Here is an 8,799-nt window from a genome sequence, read left to right as displayed (position 1 = left end):
AACAATGCCACCAATCTTGAAGATTGACCAGTTTGACAGTGCTGGTCCCACCATGGCTGTCTTCGGGTGTAGGACTCCTGCTGAAGTGTTTGACAAATTTTTGACAAATATAATGCTTGCAGAAGTGGTCATCCACACCAATGACAAAATCCTAACCCTACGGAACAAATACAAGCGGCAAAACGACCCCACCTTCAAGGATGTGACCCTCATGGAGTTACGTGCCTTCCTTGGGATCCTCATCATGACAGGGGCACGGAAGGACAATCATCTGACAGCGGAAGAGATGTTCTCTAAGTCTCTAGGATGTCCCTTCTACAGGAGCATCATGAGTGAGCGCCGCTTCGCCTTTATTCAGAGGGCCCTACGTTTTGACAGCATTGCCACGAGGGAGGAGAGTGTGACACATGACAAATTTGCTCCCATAAGGAATTTGTGGGACCAGGTCATTGCCAATTGCATTGCCAATTATGAACCCAGTGGGCATCTCACTGTGGATGAGCAGCTCCTCGGCTTCAGGGGACGGTGCTGTTTCAGGATGTACATCCCGAATAAACCAGCAAAGTAAGTAAAAAGTTTTATTTATTTTTATTTATATATATATATATATATATATATATATATATATATATATATATATATATATATATATATATATAAGTATATATATATATATATATATATATATATATATATATATATATATATATATATATATATATATATATATATATATGATAGATAGATATATATGCAATATTTTTAATTTTTTTGATATATATGCAATTTTTTAAAAAAATTTTATAGGTCTAGTTTTGCTTTCTTTATATTTATTGTTTCTTTTATTTTGTTTTCTTTATATTTATTGTTTCTTTTATTTTGTTTTCTTTATATTTATTGTTTCTTTTATTTTTTTCCTTTATATTTATTGTTCTTTTATTTTGTTTTCTTTATATTCATTGTTTCTTTTATTTTGTTTTCTTTTCTCTTAGGTATGGCATCAAGTTAGTTATGGCATGTGATGCAGACACGTTCTACATGTGCAATGCCATTCCCTACCTGGGCAAGGAAACTACCAATACAAGTACGCCCTTGGGAGAATACTTCACGTTGGAGCTAACCCGACCCTTCAGGAAGGCTGGGCGTATTGTTACGACGGACAACTGGTTTACTTCCCTGCCACTAGCCAAGGCTCTCCGTGAACGTGGGATGCATTTAGTTGGTACTATTCGTCCAAAACCGTACCTGCCTACTGTGTTGCTGTCAACGCCCATGGAATTAGGCGAATCTGTTGCCACATATAATTACAAGGACAAGGTCACCGTTTTGTGCCAACGTGTCAAGCCGACGAAAAGGATCCAGATTCTTTCCACAGTTCATCACAATCCCACAGTTATTGAGGATCATAAAAGTCACATGCACATGTTTTATAATGCCACAAAGGGAGGAGTTGACACGTTCGATCAGATATGTTCTGCCCTGACCTGCAGCAGGAAGACCCGGAGGTGGCCCGTATGTGTCTTCTATGGGATTATCAATCTTGTTGTGAATAATTCCTTTTTTATCCACCAAAATTTGCCTGACAACACCTTGTATAACAGGAGGCAATTTTCTGCGGAATTGGCCATGGAACTCGCCCGTGATGCAGCACTTTCAAGACTCGCAAACAAGAGGTACCTCCCAAGGGACTTGACTTACCTCATTTGCTCTGTTTTTGCGGTACAAGAGCCCGAAGACGAGAGTCCAGACACTCCAAAACGAAGTGAGAAGCGCAACAGATGCCCTCTCTGCCCTTCTTCTTCTAATGTCAGGACCAAGCTTTTGTGTGGCAAGTGCCATAAGCCTGTTTGTAACTCCCATGTCAACTACACCTGCGACCAGTGCCAACTCAAGTAGTAAGTTTCACGAATTATTTTTCTTACCCGTTTATACTTACTAAAAACAATTTTTAACCTTTTTGCTGTCATCTAGGGTCATCATAGATTATTTATTTACCATTTTATTGCATATACATCAATTATTAGTACTCTTTCTAGATATGCCTTTCTTTTACGTCAATGGCGCATGGTACGTGTTACATTTGAACTAAGCTTTTGCCCAGTTTATATTAACTATATATAATTCCTAAGGTTTTGCCATCATCTGGGATCATTGTAGATGACTTTTTGGAAAAATTCATCCAAATATAATAATTATTACCACTATAAATATAGCATTCCTTTCACACAAATATTTTGTAGTGATTTAGCGTATACAAAAATTAACCGCTTTTTCTTTTCTTTACAGATCTGGCAGTTTTGCTGATATCGGCGATTTTTTTACGCCAAGTTGTGCACACAGGACTCTAGTATCAGCACCCAAGTGGTTTTTTGTTCATTGTTTTATTTTAAAGTGTCCAGTGCAAGTTATTTAGGAAAAATTGTATTTTTATACTTATTTTTGTATTTATGTAAGTAGAGTGTTATTTTATATTCAAAGTTTTTTTTCTCCTACACCAGTAGAAAGTAGACTCTTTAAACTAGTAAACTATAAAAAAAAAAAAAAAAATTGTAAATTGGTATCCTCCCGTTAACCCCCCCCCGAAAGGGAGTGTAACACATATGACACCACTCTACCTGTTACGGGCGGGTTTGGCCACGCTACCTGTCCAGGGTTAAATAATCGGACCCACTGTCTTATAGCCACACGCTCACCATTCCACCAAATGGGTAGAAGCCTCAAGTTTCGAACCAAAGGCCTGCATCCGTGCATATGAGAGATAGTAAAGGGAAGACAGAAACATTGCTTGAACTTTTGTGTGCATTTGCCTGATTTAGTAGGGCGCGTCTGCAACAGATGTCGGTGAAAAATTGTGTGCTTGTCATCTGCTACTAGCTTACCCAAGTAAGTGATGCCTGATGGAAAATTTTCAAAAGCGCTCTTTTCAAACTATGTTGTGTGGTTTTCATCAAGATAAATACAAATATATGCTTCACCGTGAATAAAACAGAATTAAAACAAAATTTGGAAAAACCAAATGTGTTTTTTGTTCCCTGGAAGTCCTCAGAGGATTTAGATTTGGTAGAGTCAGATTTATTGTCAAAACAATCTTTATAAGTTAACAATGAAAGCATAACGGCCATTGACATTTGCAAAAATAAACTTATATCTAGTTCTCAAAATTTTCATTGAATATGATATTCAAGGAATGCGAAATCTTGGGAAAAATAAATAATTTTCTAATTACGATGATACAGCACATTTTATTAAGAATTTTGGGATTTGTTGGTCAATAGTTAATGTAATGATAATGTTTAAAAGGATAAGAATGGATAATGAATACTGTACATCCCTCATGTGTGATGAAAATAATATACATAATTAGGTTTCTTGTCTAGATAAATAATTGGGAGAAATTTTCTTGAGGAAAATCAACCAAACAAACACTTACAGCCGTAAAGTAAACAACGTATGCATTTGATGAATGGCCAGATATTGTAAAAAAGAACTTAGTTTGAATGGCGTGAGAGAACCATTAGGTTGTAACTGAAAGGTGAGGTGAATGCAACTAACTTTATTTTAATAGATAGCAAGTTTATATACAACAGGTTCTGGACAAGAATGCCCAAAAAATCTAAACAAAATAATTCAGGAAAATCAGGCTTAAACAGGTTCTGTTAACAAAGAGGTATAGAGCAACATATACAGTAAAAAAGAGAATACAGTTACAGTGTACGAGCATGTGTGACACATGTGCGGTACATGCCTTTCACACTAAAAAAGACATACATGTGAAATAGGGTGCATTGCTCTTGAAAGGTGTACTACGGCGGGTCATCTTGCAGGAGATACACAGGTTTTAGGTGATCAATGGAGTCCCAGTCTTCTATGCCATGAATGTTAACTAAGAAAACTTTCGGATTGCGACAGATCACGAGAAACGAGCCCGTTTAAGGGTGTATTAGTGGGTGCGTGCTGGTGTCGTGTAGGATAATGGGCATTAAAGGGTACGAATATGTCAGTGTGTGTTTCTTAGCTGGTGGCTTGTAAATCTGGTTGCATGTAATAAATTTTCCTACAACGTGACATAGGCGCTAGAAATTGTCGGAGGAGTTTGCAGGTAGAAAAATTTGGCAGGTACAACTAACCAGTCGCCATACTTTATATCTGCTGTTGAGACATCCCGGGTTTCCTTAAAAGTTGTCCATAGTTCCAGAGGACCCAGGGAAACTGGATAAAACAGTTGAAATCCTATAGCTGGATATAGAAGCTGATTTGAGGGAAGATTGAAATCTTTTGTAGGTTGTGTCTGATGTAGGGGGATTCCCAAGAGATTTGTTAAAGATGTCCATAACTGAGAGGTGAAATTGGTACCCCTGTCAGATGTAACATGCTCGGGAATATGAAATCTCACTATACACCATGAGAATAAGGCAATTGTACATGAAGTAGATATTGCAGTTTCCATGGGAATGATTTCAGGCCAGTGAGTGGAGCTGTTGTATTACGGTAAACAGGTAACAATGTTTTCTAGTATTTGGGTATGGCTCGAACTACATCATTTTGAATGTGGGCAAAATGACACTGAGGTTGAGAATAGGTACCCACTATTGAATTCGTGTGTCGATGTGCTTTTCAAGTTTGGCATTAAGTACAGGCGAGGACCCAATCCTTAGCTTCCTTAGTAATACTGTGCCAAATGAACTTCATCTTCAGTTGCTGTGGAGAATATAGGTTTGAGAGATGTGAAAGGTCATGAGTAAAATAAAACACCTGTTGGCGCATGGGAGCATAAATCCATGGTCGTGGTCTACTGGTACTAACATTACAGAGAACGAATGTGTTGAAGTCGTCGCGGGTGACATCTTAATAATGGAGGCTTGTGCAGGATGGTTTACATGCTTCGTACTCTGAATCTTTTTGTTGGCCTTCTGCAAAAGCGCTGTAATCCAATCTCAGGCTAATAGCGGGCAATGTGTATCTTGACAGGGCACAGGCAAAAAGATTAATTTTCCGACGGACATTTTGAAGAGTGCTATTGTAATCAGCCATGGTGGGGTGGGGTGGGGTGGTAGTGAGATGTCGGCGTTGACGGGTGAACCAGGTGTAGGAATGTCGAGTGAAGGCTTGTATATGAGACATGTGGTTCATGCGAATGATGAAGGCATACCTTCTATAAACCGTAAAATGTGATGAACAGCCAAGTGTACTGCCAGCAATTAGCGGTCAACGGTAGAGAAACCAGATTCCTCATTGGAAAGATTTCTACTGAAGAAGGCCAGTGGATGAGGCGAGTCATTGACCATCAGCTAGAGTACTGCAGAAATAGTGAGATCGCTGGCATCGGTGGAGAGAAGGAGAAGGGCATGTGGCACGGGAAAAGAGAGAACAGTAGCAGTTTAAAGGGCATTATTTGCGTTGCAGAAGGCCGATTTTTGAATGGGAGCCCAATTCAAATCTGGCTTGCTCTTGAGGGATGCATAGAGAGGGGCAAGAGTGGCAATGATGTCAGGCAGGAAATGGTGATAATAGTTGATCATGCCAAAGAATTCTCGTAGGTATTGAAAAGTAGCCCCAGCATTACGACGGCCAAAACAGGAATAATTCAAGGTTTATGTACCAAAGTGGGTTGTAATGGTGATCTTGGGGAAATTCTTCTTGGTTCATGGGCATCTGATAAAACCCTTCAGGGTGTCGATTGGGGAGAAAACCTTTGCTTTGTTCAAGTAGAACTTCACATCAACGATGATTGGGAAGCGGTAGTGATTGGGTTCTATTCTCATTATCAGGTGCTGAAATTCCATACAGATGAAGAGAGCCATCTTTCTTCAATACAATGTGTAAGGGTAACGACCATGTGTTCAAGATTTTGGCAAAGGCCCATATCTTCCATTTCCAGGAACGTCTGCGTGACGGCAGCCTATTGATCCAGTGCCAGAAGCTTCAATCTGGCAAACACTGAGGATCCAGTCAACTTGATATGGTGATAAGTACCATGTTTGGCAGGAACTGAGAGAGTAGGGCAAATTCTGGATGGAAGACTCCCGGGTACAACATGAGGAGGTGGTTGTAGGCATCTTTGGGCTCGTTGCTGTGGAAAGCGAGGTGGGAAAGAATGATTGAAGAGGGGATAGCGAGTAAGAGTCTGCATCAACTAATTGTTGGTGAGTGACATCAACCAGGAGGAGGAAATATGAAAGAAAATTCGCACCGAGGACTGGTAATGTGAAGTCATCAACAAAAAAACTCTAATGATATTTGGTGCTTCTACACTATATTGCTAGATTCTCATAACCGTGCCTGAATATTGCAGATCTGTTGGCAGCTACCAGGCAGACGTCGGAAGACTTAGACAGACCATGCTGTGTTCTGGAGATTGGCCTTGTCAGAAGATAGCGGCAAGCACTCATGTCTATCAAAATCTACATGCCCATACCTGCAACGTGTAGAATGAAAAGATTAGTGACAGGGGAGGCCACTGCCACAAGCGATGACCTACTTAAGCGTTTTTGGGCCACTGATAAACGTTCAATCTTTTCTTCGCATGATCCACAAATCTAGAGTGGTAGTACCATAACTGCAGCCGATGCGCATCAGTAAGGAACTGTAAAGGTAATTGGTTCAGCCGTGAGCGGGATTGGTGGTGGGCAGCTTTTTCGCCGCTCCGGTACGTCACAGGGTAGGCGAGTGTGTCCTACCTTATTCACATCAGCTTCGGTCAATGTTGAATAGTTGTCCTCTTTATCAGGAGTTCAGGCATTGATGGAAGCCTTGAAGATGGGGAAGTGGCTGTCCAATCTATCAACATCGAGTATATCAGCGTGTACAGGTTCAGGTAATCATTGTATCCAATGCGCACGATGTAGGTTCACCTCATAAGGAGGGCTGTCCATGGCACGTTGCAGGCAAGCAACGCTGGTCATTTCCCTGAGGGTGAGCAAGGCATATTTTCCCCAAAAAAGTTTTTAAGATAGCTTACAAATGATTAGCTGTACAAGCGGCTGGCGATGATGTTTACTGCTCAAGGAAGTATGTTTTGAGGGTGTCGTATGCTGATGGGGTGTTCCCTTGCTTGCAAAGCCAAAAGAAGAACATAGTAAGAACATAGTCTGCTTTGGTACTTGAGTGAGTCATGCCCTTGATGTAAAACTGGACTTCAGCACATTAGAACTAGGCCGATACTTCTCTGCTTGCAAAGGGCAGGAGTTTCCTTGAGTTTGCATGTGACAAAGAGTCAAGTAAGGTGAGTGGCATTGCAAAGGTAAGACACAGCTGTGAGGGGGAAGGCAGGAGGGAGCTGGGGTTTCCTACGGCAGTCACCAATGTACGAAAAAGCCGATATGTTTTAATTGAGAGACAAGGTGAATGCTACTAATTTTACTCCAACAAATAGCAAGTTTATATACAAACAGATTCTGGACAAGAATGTCACAAAAATATTAACAAAATAATTCATGGAAAGACTGGCTTAATCAAGTTCTGTTAACAGTGAGGTGTTTAGCGAGATATACAATAAAAACGAGAGTCAGTTAAAGTGTACGAGTGTGTGTGAAACACACGTGTCACAGAACTATATTCTTCCTGGAAAATTTCACACTGATGGTTGGAAATCCAGGTTTGGGAAATATCGTCAGGTTGCTGGTTAAAATCATAACATATTAGTCAGGCCAGTGTTTTGATGTAAAAAGAAAATTAGAAAAATATCAGTATTGCATATGCTTTTACCATTTCATGGGAAAATTATCACATTTCATAAATTTGATCAGATAAATATAGAAAACATGAATGGCATTAAAAGAGATTTATCTTCTGATATTGATATTAAAGTAATACAGCATAATATTGAAGGCTGTTGTGGTTTTCTTTCTATTATAACTTATTTAACATTCTGTTGTTTATACACTGTAAACAAGAAAATGAAATGAAAATCGTGCTTAGAGATCTTACCAAGAGATAAAGCAGGCTGAAGTTGAAAGAGCCTTCTATTCTCGGTGGCCAGTTATAGTTAGGAAATGGGAAAAGGCTGTGAATGGTTGGATCTGTGTATGTGTGCGCATGTGTGATTATGTAATATATATATATATATATGTATATATATATATATATATATATATGTATATATTTAGGCAATATTTTGATGATTTGGATACATCGATATATATATATATATATATATTTATATATGTACTTATATATATTTCAAATATATATATATATATATATATATATACATATATATACATATACATATATGTATGTATATATATATATATATATATATATTAATTCACTAAAAGGAGGACACAAAAGACCTGAAAAATTACTGCCTAATAAGTTTACTCTGTAATATATATAATAATTACAAAGATAGACTTTACAGGTAGACTTTAATCAACCAAGAAAATGGACAGGCATTAGCAGTGGGTATCCAACAACAGACCATATCCGTGTATTTAGCCAGCTAATGGAAAAATCAAGAGAGTATTACTAACCACTAGAATCTTAGTTTAGAACACACAAGAAGTGCAGCGATCCCCAAACTACCTGAAGATAGTGAGAAAGTTACGATTGAGAAAGGATTTAGACAGGGAAACCTCATCTCTTCTAAATAATTCACAGCATGCCTAGAAAAAGTAATTAAGAATTTAGACTGGGAAAATGTAGGAATGAATATTAGTGGAAAAGACCTTAACAACTTAGGATTTTCAGATGAAATGTGTTTAGTGAATCCTGCCAGAAATTACAAAAGATGATGTAAGATTTGAATACAGAAAGCGAGAATGGAGGACTGAAAATTATTATGAGTAAAACTAAGATAAT

The sequence above is a fragment of the Palaemon carinicauda genome, chromosome 9, assembly GCF_036898095.1.
Source record: "Palaemon carinicauda isolate YSFRI2023 chromosome 9, ASM3689809v2, whole genome shotgun sequence".
Taxonomy (NCBI): Eukaryota; Metazoa; Arthropoda; class Malacostraca; order Decapoda; family Palaemonidae; genus Palaemon; species Palaemon carinicauda.
This window is presented reverse-complemented; position numbering follows the sequence as displayed.